The sequence below is a fragment of the Rosa chinensis genome, chromosome 2, assembly GCF_002994745.2.
Source record: "Rosa chinensis cultivar Old Blush chromosome 2, RchiOBHm-V2, whole genome shotgun sequence".
Taxonomy (NCBI): Eukaryota; Viridiplantae; Streptophyta; class Magnoliopsida; order Rosales; family Rosaceae; genus Rosa; species Rosa chinensis.
In genome coordinates this window covers 25,704,938-25,717,132 of record NC_037089.1, presented here as the reverse complement: position 1 = coordinate 25,717,132, position 12,195 = coordinate 25,704,938, and the positions used below count along the sequence as shown (strand labels likewise).

At 35.2% G+C, this 12,195-nt stretch overlaps 1 long non-coding RNA gene across 1 annotated transcript; it reads left to right on the top strand.

Moving 5' to 3' along the window:
- Window positions 1-2,086: 2,086 nt before the first annotated feature.
- Window positions 2,087-3,500, top strand: LOC121051485. The gene is made up of 4 exons (XR_005805848.1): window positions 2,087-2,349; window positions 2,776-2,852; window positions 2,934-3,039; window positions 3,312-3,500. It is a non-coding gene; the product is annotated as an uncharacterized LOC121051485 (long non-coding RNA).
- The last annotated feature ends 8,695 nt before the right edge of the window (window positions 3,501-12,195 follow it).

Below are 12,195 nucleotides of genomic sequence, written 5' to 3'. Positions count from 1 at the left end.
ACTTTTTTCATCTGGGTTGTGGTAAAGTTTTGATCTTTATGTGAAAGCATTCCTCAGCTGGTAATTTTTTCTGAAAAAGCCCGAATTCGTTGCTAAGCAATTTCAAGAATCCATATTTTTTGTTTGTTTTATTGGGTGTGACTTTGATTTTTTCTAGGTTTTCTTATTTGTTTTTATACCCTGATGTTATTATTCAGGAAGACATTTGAGACTTGGATTTATATATGCTCCATTTATCTATCATTGAAGGTGCGTGTTCTTGGAACTTCTGGACTGTGCATGTCAGGATCATATGTTGAGTAAATAGAGTAGCCAGAGAGTTTCAGATGATTTTGCTGTAACTGGAAGATTTCCTGTGTTGGCTAATCATGTTTGTAATTGAAATCAGGTAGACAGAACTCTCCCAGATACCTTGGTATTTTGGTTTTGATGGCAGTTAATAGCATCGATCAGGCTCTGAGATAGAGAGGTTGGATTGAAAACGAGTAGGACAGGTTTGGTTTCCTAAGCTTATTTGCCAGATTTGAACATTTATTTGCCGGATTTGAGATTTTCAATTTTGATTTGATGTCATCGTAGGTTGCTGGGGTGGGAAAGAGAAGAGGAGGGGTTCAAGATTGTGGTGGACTTAGAGACGATACACCCAGAGCCTTGCCTATTCCTAATAATCAGGGGATGAAGAAGAGGATGAAGAGCAGCAATATCATTGTTCAGATAGCCAAAAGTTTGAGGAGCAAATTTTGTCTTCTTGGTACCTCTTTTGGGATACGGACGATGATCCGGCTTTAAATCATAGTCCATTCTCAACCTGATAGGCGACCATTCTCTATAAGGTTATTATTTGATTTCCAGATTTTGTTTTCTGATTATATTTCATAATCTGTGTTTAAGTTTTGTTGTTTGTTTTCATGTGTAATTGGACAATTCTAGAATTAATGGTCATTGACTAAGATTGCTCTTGCTACTGTCTTGCTATTTCAAAATTTTACATGACACATTTTGTCTGAGCATTTTCATTGTAATTTCGCATCCCTTGGATTTTCAGTTAATTCTATAGAGATTGGTAATAAACTTGAGCTTGAGCTCCATTGAGTTGCTTTGTCCATAGAGATTGTCAAAATCTTCTGAACCGTTCTCTACTCTGTTAGTTTGTTTAGATAACCATTTCATCCATATGACTATAAGAAAAATATTAAACACTTTTAATCATAGGGTCTGGATCAATAGAGTCAAAGATTCTTATCATAAATACCTGCTAAAATAGAAGAGAAGCTGTCTAGAAATTTAAACTGTAGGTTTGATCGGTTACTCTAATGCTGTCAAGAAATATAATTTTATATATTTTCAGCTAAAGAATACATGGAAATAGGCAAGTGCTAAAAATACAAAGAAAATACTTTCGGTTACTATGATTGAACCCATCGAAATACAATTGCTTAAAGAAACTACTTTGAGTTTCTTGAAAGTAGTTTCTTGAATTTTGCCCCAAATTAAATTTTTCTGCACTTTTGCAAATAGGGTCAAGCTGTTTAAATTTTTTGATTGATTATTCGCAGGTACTAGCTCTGGAGCACAATGTAAAGATACAAGAATGTCCTAGCAGCGGCTTTTTATCTACAAAACTGGTATGTGCTAGCAGCAGCCTTTCATCTAACAAGTCTGAAAGATTGGAGAAAGTTCCACTGAGTAAAGTTTTGATTTGGGGTGGTAGGGGTAAGAGGAAAATGAAAAATGTAATGAGAAGCAAAGCAAGAAGCAGCTCCTTATTTGAGAAATAGTTGAGAATTCTTACTGTTGTATAAATAGTTGAGTAATTCTGACTGTTGTGCCTTGAACCATATAAAAAAGATGGACAATATAAAATAATCATGATAATTAAAACAAAAATGTGTTCAGATGAGTTGTTCATAGGTAGAATTGGGTTTGTTGTGTAGTTGATGTTTTAAGATTTGGGGTTCTGGAGGATATGCTATCAAACAGGTATGAGGAAGGGTGTAATGTATTTAGTACCTGCATCTTTTGCCTTCCTTAAATTCTGATATACTCTTTTATTTATTTATTTAGAAATACTGGAAATTGTAATGCCGATGATGATGGGAGTCCTAATGAAAGTGATCGGAAAACGCTACGGCCTCCAAGTTGTTCCAAAACATTCAATGTTGAAATTAGCCATGCTGCAAAAATTCCCATGAATTGAGCATATCCTTTTTTCATATTTCTGATTAAATTTATGTATTTTCAGCACCTTTCTTATTTGTACTCCTATATGTTTAGAGTGAGAAGCCACTACCAATCTAGAATCTTTGACACCTGCTCACATCTGTTTGATGGCTTATCCTCCAGAGCAAGGTAATTCTTTTTCCCAATTGGTGACCACTTTTTTCTTACATTGTCGACCACTTTTTTCTTACATTGTCAGAGATGTTTAAGATTGAATGTTCAAGCTTTGTAAACCTTTTTTTAGGTTATGATGACTGCTTTGGTATAGACTAGGGACTAAAGATTTCCCAGGGTTATTTCTTTTTAATGTTAATGATACTTCCTGAATGGTCAAGTTTTGATTGCTTTGTTGTAATTTTGATGTTGATTAGCAAAGCTTTTTCATCTTTGGGTTTCTCTGTGCCGGTCTTAGGTTCTGAAAACAAGTTGGATGACTATGTTATAGATTATAATAGCTTTTAATCCCTTTTATCATAAGTTTTCTGTGACTGATTACCCTACTTCTTTTCCATGATCTAGCTTCGTTGCTGATCGTTTTTCTTTGCATTTTTCAAGTGAGGCTAACTTAGTCTTCTTTGGGGACTTTGAAGAAAAGAATAGAATTTTAGCAGGGTAGAGGGAACCCAATCATAGTAAGTGCTTATTTCTTCGGTTATTAAGTTTACTGATGGTATTGCTACATGTGAAATACATTGACACATCTAATATCCCAGTGACTTCACTGATTTGTTCCAACTCGCCTGCACAAAGTATTTCAATGACGTAGTAGCTTTGCAAAATCCGAGCCAAGTTTACATTTTCATTGACTATGAAAGTCAGGTTTGTATTTAATTATTGTTTCATGGGAATTGCATAAATATTTGTTAGAAATGCCTATATGATTGCTCAATTTAAGAAATATAGTTTAAGTTTTGTAATTTAGGGTTCAGTTGCAATTCTGCAATCTAAAATATTTGGTGGCTTAAAATCAAGATTTGCAATATAAGATAGATAAGCCCCTTTCATGTTAAAGCTCGGTTCTGTTTTTCTTTGGTCGTTATAGGGTCTGAAGACTTTCATTTATTATTAACTGTGCTTTACATTCATAACAGGGACTTCCACTTTTTGAGGTTTCTATTAACATTGCCCTACTGATGATAAAGTGCTCAAAGTGATGGTCAATTGAGAGAATCTGCATTTGGATGGTTAAATGTTCAAAAGATGATGTAGTATATTTTGTAATATGCTATATTCTTAACATAAGTTTAAACTCAAGTTTGCTAGAAATTGTACTTGGTCTGTAGCAGATTGGATATAAAAATTTTGTTAAAACCCTTTCTATATCTATGATATATATGCTGTTTCACCTGTACTTTGAGGTTAATATTATTTTTGCTCAAGTCATTTTGTTAGTTGATCATTTTTGGATTATGAGCAGTGAGGAAACTTCTTTGCCGCAAAGTCTTTTATGGCAGGTTATGTGCGTCATGAATGACATATAAAAATTGACAGAAAAGCTTTTTACAGCGTGCAAATTGGGTCTTAAAAAATTGGGCAACTACTTCTTTTACGGCATGCAAAAGTGTGCCATAAAAACAGTCTTTTACGGCGTTCGTTGTAGGCCGTGAATAAAGTCTTTTACGGCATGCCCAATGCGCCGTAAATAAGTGGTCAGAGAGTCATTTACGGCGTGCTTTCTTGACATTCATGGCGTGCAAACATCCCATAAATCAAATTGGATTATTGAGGAATGTCTTTTACGGCCTGCATGCATGCACAATTACGGCCTTCTTATGCACGCCGTTAAAGAGGAATGTCTTTTACGGCTCCGGCATTTACAGCCTACTTTTTTGCGCCGTAAATACCCTTTTACGGCGCACATTGTGGGCGGTAAAAGGCTGTTTTTGGTGTAGTGAACCTCTCCTTTTTAAAATTCCTGTCAATGCCAGGATCCACACAAAGAACCGGATCCACACAAAGAACCAGATATGACAAGAAGGTTTTGGTAAACAAAATTGCAAGAATGGAGTTTGATCTCTTACGTGATGGTTGCAACTCATGAATAAAGATAACAAAACAAAAAAGAAAAGAAGTACGATTATAGGTGGTGCACATCAATGCATACCTTCTCAAAAGCCTCGCATAAAACAACGGGATCATAAGGAGTCAATGGTATCTTCTCCAAAAACCATTGTGGATTGTACCACCTTCTCAGCCCTCCTGCACGCATAAATTTGTAAATACATACAGGTAGTTTGAACAACATCTAAAGGCATAAAAAGTTATAAATTTCTAAATTCAGCTATGGTGAACTAACAAGAAGCATCTTGAAAGTTATTAGTTAACGAAATGAATATACAAAAAGAAAGAAACTTCTGAACGCAGACTCGAGAATTTTCTAATTTACACATACAGATACAGAATCTTTCTAGTGATATCAAATGAAGATCATATATTTTCTTATAAAGTATGTCCAAACCCTCAAGTATAAAATATATAATAAAGTTGATGCGGCTGAAATAGCCTCACAATTTAACCCTGCAAAATGTAGTTGTCAGTATAGGATAAACATGGATCATTCAGTCTGGGGATTGTAGGGTACACCTAGACAAAAAGGTCAATTAACAAATAAAAGAATAAAATGGGGGGTTTTGAATTTTGGTTCCCAATCTACTTAAAATAAAAACAAAACAAATAAACCTATATACAATGATCGACTTCCCTAACCTAGACCAATACCACTCGGAAATTACTAAGTGTAAAAACAGAAAATCCATTTCAACATGCTACAAAAATGTGCCCATCTTAACTGCCTAGATAAGAGCTCAAATGAAAAGCCTCAGCGGATCAATCCATTTATCTAATTCGTTCTAATGTAGGCTTGGATCGGAAAAGTCCTTACCAAGTCTAATACTACTAATTTTCGAAAACACTCAGCGTAATTCTCTTAACTAGTAGTACTATCTAACCCTCGAATCAACTCACACGTGCAAATTAACCATTACACATAGAATTTAACACGTAATTTCCAGAATCATTTAATCATTAAAGCATGATTTTTACCACCCATTAGAACTAATTACTACTTGTTTAACTCAGCGTCGTAACAAATAACAATTACTCTTGGCAAATTAAGCAAACACACAAGAACTCTCACCATTATTCTAGCATGCAAACTTATGAACCTAACTCTGAAAATTACCTAAACATGTAAAAGGGCACAAGATTGTAACATGCATCATAAAAGAATTCTCGAAATTAACTCAATAATAAACTGAAAATCTCAAAAATATTAATAAAAATATTCTGAAAATTCCGTGTCTCCAATTACACAACTCGCAAATTGAAACACACTAAACCGAAACAAAAATTATAAGTAGAGTCATAGTTACACTTTGAAGCTTTCCTCAGCGGCTTAGCAACAAGGTGATGAACTTGTCTCTGCTTTGGCGGTGGAGCGTCCTTGACTCAGTGCCTAAGAGCTTCGTAGATTGATGGATGGATGGTGGTCACGGTCTTGTAGGAGATGGAGGTTTGAGGAGTGAATTGGGCAGTCTTGGAATGATTTTTGGCCAGGAAGTGATGCAAATTATGTTCTGGACGTTGCCTATTTATAGGGGAGCATTGGTTGACTTTTGTCGATCATAGCCTTCATCATTGGACGGATGGGATTGCATCATAATTCCTTTAATTTCTCAACTGAAACATCTCCTTTATGGCCTTAACTCCTCTCATAATGGGGCAATTCCTTTAATTTCCAAGCTGAAACGTCTTTCTCTTATTTATTTTGCAGTTGAAACATCTTTATCTTTTATTCCTCAACTGAAAACGTCTTTCTCCTTTATTCCCCTTCTTAAAACATCTTTCTCCTTTATTTCCTTTCTTCATTGCTTGGTCAAATATCTTAATTGCTTTATTTTATGACTCCATCATTGCTGTTTCCAAGAGTTCCACCAGGAAGGTTTCCTACAACAAGCAGGAGAATATCAGAATTTTCTAGAGAAAATAAAGGGAATTAAAATGTAAAGACCGCAAAAACAGTTGACAGCTAGGAATCCTGATCCAGCTAGGATTTGTCATGAATTTTACTTTTTCCGCCTATTTCACTCCAAACACTCAACAAGACTCTCAAAATGACTTAATGACTCAAAACACTAAACTAAGGGAAAAATAAGGCTAAAATGAGGCACATAATCAATAATATCGTCACACTTTTTTGCTCCTATCAACTACCCCACACTTAGATTTTGCTAGTCCCTTAGCAAAACAAAAATACAAAACAAAACAACGACTCGACAAAAAAACAAGTAAATGACTCTACTTCCCCTAACTATTGTCTCAGAGACTCCAAACTCATGGCTTTCACGTTAAACACTTAATCAAAATTGCATAGATAATTCCATGGTTAATAAACCTGTGACATTCATATGACTAAGCATGATATGGAGAACTTAAGTTATACAGTGAATGATAGTATGTTTCGAACAAGTCCAATCCAAACTCACAGGGCATACTCTCAATTTTTCTCTCAGAAATGGCTATGCTTAAAAGCTTCACTCTCAAGTATATGCAAGAGAATAAATTGTAAGGCAACAAACAGCTTGCATAATTCATCAATAAACGCATTTTGTGAAGAATTATTAAAGACCTCAAGAAGTGACTAAGTGCACAAATGGACCTAAACCATAAGCTCGACTGCGTAACTGACTCCACTAACCAAAGGCTGCCCATCTCAAGGATCAAGTAAGCACTTAAAACAGGTTGTAATGGGGCTAAGCTAGGGTTTTTGAAATGAAGATTAAGGATACAAAAATCCTAAGGACCTAGCAGAGCATATATGGACCACCTTATGTCATCATTTTTGTAGGCCAAATATCATTGTTTTGGGCCAAACCTTCACTCTAACCAACATGGGAATGGACAAAGGCATAATTTTCAACTTTGAGCCTTCTACAAATTTGAAAGTCCAAAACCACACTTCAACAATTTCCCAAGAGTTTTCTTTTCAATTTTTCTTCTCTTTTGCCGCTTTTCTTTCTTTCTTTTTCATTTTCATTTTCTTTCTTCTTCTTTTTTTACGGCAAATTTTTTTTTTCTTTCTCTTCTTTTTTTCTTGGATTTTCCCCACCCCACACTTGTCTTTCATCGTCACCCCTGCATACTATGTCATGCTCTACTAAGTCCCTAAGACAAGGGTAGAGATATCCTGTACTAAGCTCATGATAGGGTAGTGAGGGTGATGAAACAAAGGTTTTCAACGTATGCTCAAAGGGGTTCATTCTAAGGAGTCCCACGACGGGCACAATTGAGGACACATGCTTGTTTGGCTATGGTGGTTACCCTAATGCCTTCTATCCTATCCAGGATCAGTGCATATTATGACATACAAGTTTTGACAGTCACAACAGCCGAGTTCTAGTACTCTCTAGTCCATTAAAATCTATGGCACATGATCATTGGATTTTCAAAGAATGATGAGGTTTTGTAAATACAGCCATGAAATTCTAGAATTATCAATTAAGCACTCGAAAAGAAAGTATTTTATCTTAACAGCTCACTTAGGGTCAAATGAATTAGACTTAATCCTAGCATGCTTAATGAACCAAGTTACAATCCTATCTCAAATCTTCATACAAGCATCACAATGTCGATTAACCACAGAATTCAATTAAGTCCTATTTCGATTGTGAAAACCTTCATCCATGAATTCAGAGACATGTTCATCACAGACGTTAGGGGCATCCTAAGACTCAAGCAAACAAAAAAAAAAAAGACTCTAAAAAACCATAGATTTTTTTTTTTATAAAAAAAAACTAAAATAAAGGTGTAAACCCACCCCACACTTAGAATCTACATTGTCCTCAATGTAGGCAAGAAATATGGTATATAGACCCTAAATATAGGGGGCTACGAAAATAAGGGAAAGGTAAAATAAACAAACAAACAAAGACACAAGTACAATTCAACCTAAGCAAGTGAAGGAATAGAAATGTCAAACTCTCGTTGATGGCTCCTCCACAGCTTCGGTTGAAATGGGTTGCCTCCCATGCAGCGCTTAATATTTATAGTCCTTCAGCCTAGACTCTTCTCCTTGTTCACACGTGCTCATTCCTTGGGTCAAATGTTAGTAACATATACAAGGTTCGAAACACAAACATTATGTCTTTCCTACTTTCTAAGTTACTTTTACATTTACATACTTAGGTACTGGAACAGAGGACCTCGTTTGTGCAATGGGACTATAGAACAGCTACCCTCAACAAAGTCATGTTTAATTCGATATACCTAAAGCATGTCACACATCATTTTTTTATTTTTTATTTATTATAAACATAGTTAATATCTCAATTGATTCCAAGTTGTAAGTCAAGCCCAATAGAAACCACTACTATTGGTGAGATACGATATTTGGATAGTCGCCCAGACATAAGTCTCTTTCCTTTGTTTCAGAAGGCCGAATGGCCAGATTAAGAGGTAAGTGAGAGAGAGGACTCATTTTAGTGATACTACGGAGGCTACTCCCTCATTGAGGTTTAGGCCCCTATCGGCTACTCCCACATAGTGGTTTAGGCTCATTCTATAGTATCTCTGAGATCCAATTAAATCCATCACCCAGGGTCTCAACCTAAGACACCATCCGTATGCGCCCCTTACTCAGCTGGGAAATTAGCTTATATGTTAGATCGTTCTCCAAGTGCTAATAAAGGCCGCCCTCAACCTCAAGAGACCTGAGCAAGGTACTAATGAAGGGTTTAGGCCAATATTAACAAAAGGGCCCTTGTCTACTCATACGATTTTACACACTTACAATAATTAAGTATTTAGCTAAATTCATAACCTAAGTATATTAATCTAAGTGAAACACATACAATTTACAACATGCTAAAAAAAAAAAAATCTAAGTGAAACACATTCAATTTACAATATGGTTAAAAAAAATAACTTCTACAAATTGTACAACAATGATAAAAGACATGCTTAATTTTGTAACACTCATAAAACTTAAACTAAATCACAATTAAAGCTTGGCCTAACCGAAATTCCAATTTGTCACCATTCCACAAGTGTAGTACAAAAACTAGCATGCATTCTATATACAACAAAATCGATGACACTTTAAGTGCAAGGGATTTTAACAATCCCCGGCAACGGCGCCAAAAAATGATGCGGCTGAAATAGCTTCACAATTTAACCCTGCAAATTGTAGTTGTCAGTATAGGATAAGCAGGGATCGTTCAGTCCAGGGATTGTAGGGTACACCTACACAAAAAGTCAATTAACAAATAAAAGAATAAAATGGGGGGTTTTGAATTTTGGTTCCTAATCTACTTAAAATAAAAACAAAACAAATAAACCTATATACAATGATCGACTTCCCTAACCTAGACCAATACCACTCGGAAATTACTAAGTGTAAAAACAGAAAATCCATTTCAACATGCTACAAAATGTGCCCATCTTAAATGCCTAGATAAGAGCTCAAATGAAAAGTCTAATGTAGGCTTGGATCGAAAAAGTCCTTACCAAGCCTAATACTACTAATTTTCGAAAACACTCAGCGTAATTCTCTTAACTAGTAGTATTATCTAACCCTCGAATCAACTCACACGTGCCAATTAACCATTACACATAGAATTTAACACGTAATTTCCAGAATCATTTAATCATTAAAGCATGATTTTTACCACCCGTTAGAACTAATTACTATTTGTTTAACTCAGCGTCGTAACAAATAACAATTACTCTTGGCAAATTAAGCAAACACACAAGAACTCTCACCGTTATTCTAGCATGAAAACTTATGAACCTAACTCTAAAAATTACCAAAACACGTAAAAGGGCACAAGATTGTAACATGCATCATAAAAGAATTCTCGAAATTAACTCAATAATAAACTGAAAATCTCAAAAATATTAATAAAAATATTCTGAAAATTCCGTGTCTCCAATTACACAACTCGCAAATTGAAACACACAAAACTGAAACAAAAATTATAAGCAGAGTCATAGTTACACTTTGAAGTTTTCCTCAGCGGCTTAGCAACAAAGTGAAGAATTTGTCTCTGCTATGGTGGTGGAGCGTCCTTGACTCAGTGCCTAAGAGCTTCGTAGATTGATGGATGGATGGTGGTCACGGTCTTGTAGGAGATGGAGGTTTGAGGAGTGAATTGGGCAGTCTTGGAATGGTTTTTGGTCAAGAAGTGATGCAAATTATGTTCTGGACGTTGCCTATTTATAGGGGAGCATTGGTTGGCTTTTGTCGATCATAGCCTTCATCATTGGACGGATGGGATTGCATCATAATTCCTCTAATTTCACAACTGAAACATCTCCTTTATGGCCTTAACTCCTCTCATAATGGGGCAATTCCTTTAATTTCCAAGCTGAAACGTCTTTCTCTTATTTATTTTGCAGTTGAAACATCTTTATCTTTTATTCCTCAACTAAAAACGTCTTTCTCCTTTAATTATTCTCCTTCTTAAAACATGTTTCTCCTTTATTTCCCTTCTTCATTGCTTGGTCAAATATCTTAATTGCTTTATTTTATGACTCCATCATTGCTGTTTTGCAAGAGTTCCACCAGGGAAGGTTTCCTACAACAAGCAGGAGAATATCAGAATTTTCTAGAGAAAATAAAGGGAATTAAAATGTAAAGACCGCAAAAACAGTTGACAGCTAGGAAACCTGATCCAGCTAGGATTTGTCATGAATTTTACTTTTTCCGCCTATTTCACTCCAAACACTCAACAAGACTCTCAAAATGACTTAATGACTCAAAACACTAAACTAAGGAAAAAATAAGGCTAAAATGAGGCACATAATCAATAATATCGTCACACTTTTTTGCTCCTATCAAAAGTTTGCTAAAATGTTTTTGTTTCTTCAAGTGAAATAATAGAAGCATTTATTCCCCTGCTTCTATATCGCTGTCAAATGGGCAAAAACAGCATAATAAGAAGTATGCTGATCGATCTTAAAAGATTTATATTAAAATTTTTACAAACTAAAAGGCTGTTAGTTGATTCATTAACCAAATCATTATTAGGAACTAGAGCTCAGCTCAACTTAGCTTGTTTGCTAGAGTATAACTGCCCATGAAGAAAAGATATGAATCTTTCACAATCATCACTTATAGCTTTCATTTCTGAAGCAAAGCAAATTGATCCTGCAAAGAAAATATAAAACAGCTTAAAAATGTGCGAGATAATTAAAGCTTCAACATATCTAATGATTAACGGTAGTAGGTTAAGTATATAAGCCAAACCAATATCCAAAACCTATTTTAAACTCTAAACTCTGCTCGGCTTAGTAAAAGCCTCAGAAAGAGAAGATTATTAGCATCAAAGTTAATCAACAGTTACAAATTTATACTTGCTAACTCAATCTAAAACCAGCTGCCACTAGCACATGTAATGCTTTAATTTTCCATAGACCAATAACCATGAATCAAACTAATTATACAGCATTACAGAGCTCAGAAACTCAAGCTAATTCAGATATCCCATTCTATTAATTTGGTAACGATAGCTAAGCTATTTTGGCATCATCTCCCAATTCTAGCTAAGCATACTGTAAATTTCATCTTTTGTCTAATAGAATACAAAACTAATCTTCATCCATCGAAATTGAAGTTCGAGAATGCAAAGGTGAAAGAGAGTACCGTGACAATGACGGTCTTGTGCTCATTGTAGAGCAGCTGATCTCCTGAGGGTCTTTCCCATTTGAAAGACTACCCTCTCTTCCTGAAGTTCAAATCTTCAAATGGCCTGAAGTCCAAAGTTCCAGTCTTCAAATGTCCTTTACTAAGAGAGAAGGTTCCCCAATGATATTATTTCCAAATCACCAACAGTCTCAGTTCTAATGGTAACACACTGCTCCAAAATTTAATTTTCGCAATGGTTTTAAAAGTACTGCTTAACAGAATGTGCCATGATTTGTTGTTTTAAATTGACTAAGTTTCATGTTCCTTAAATAAGATGATGCACTTCTAATGAA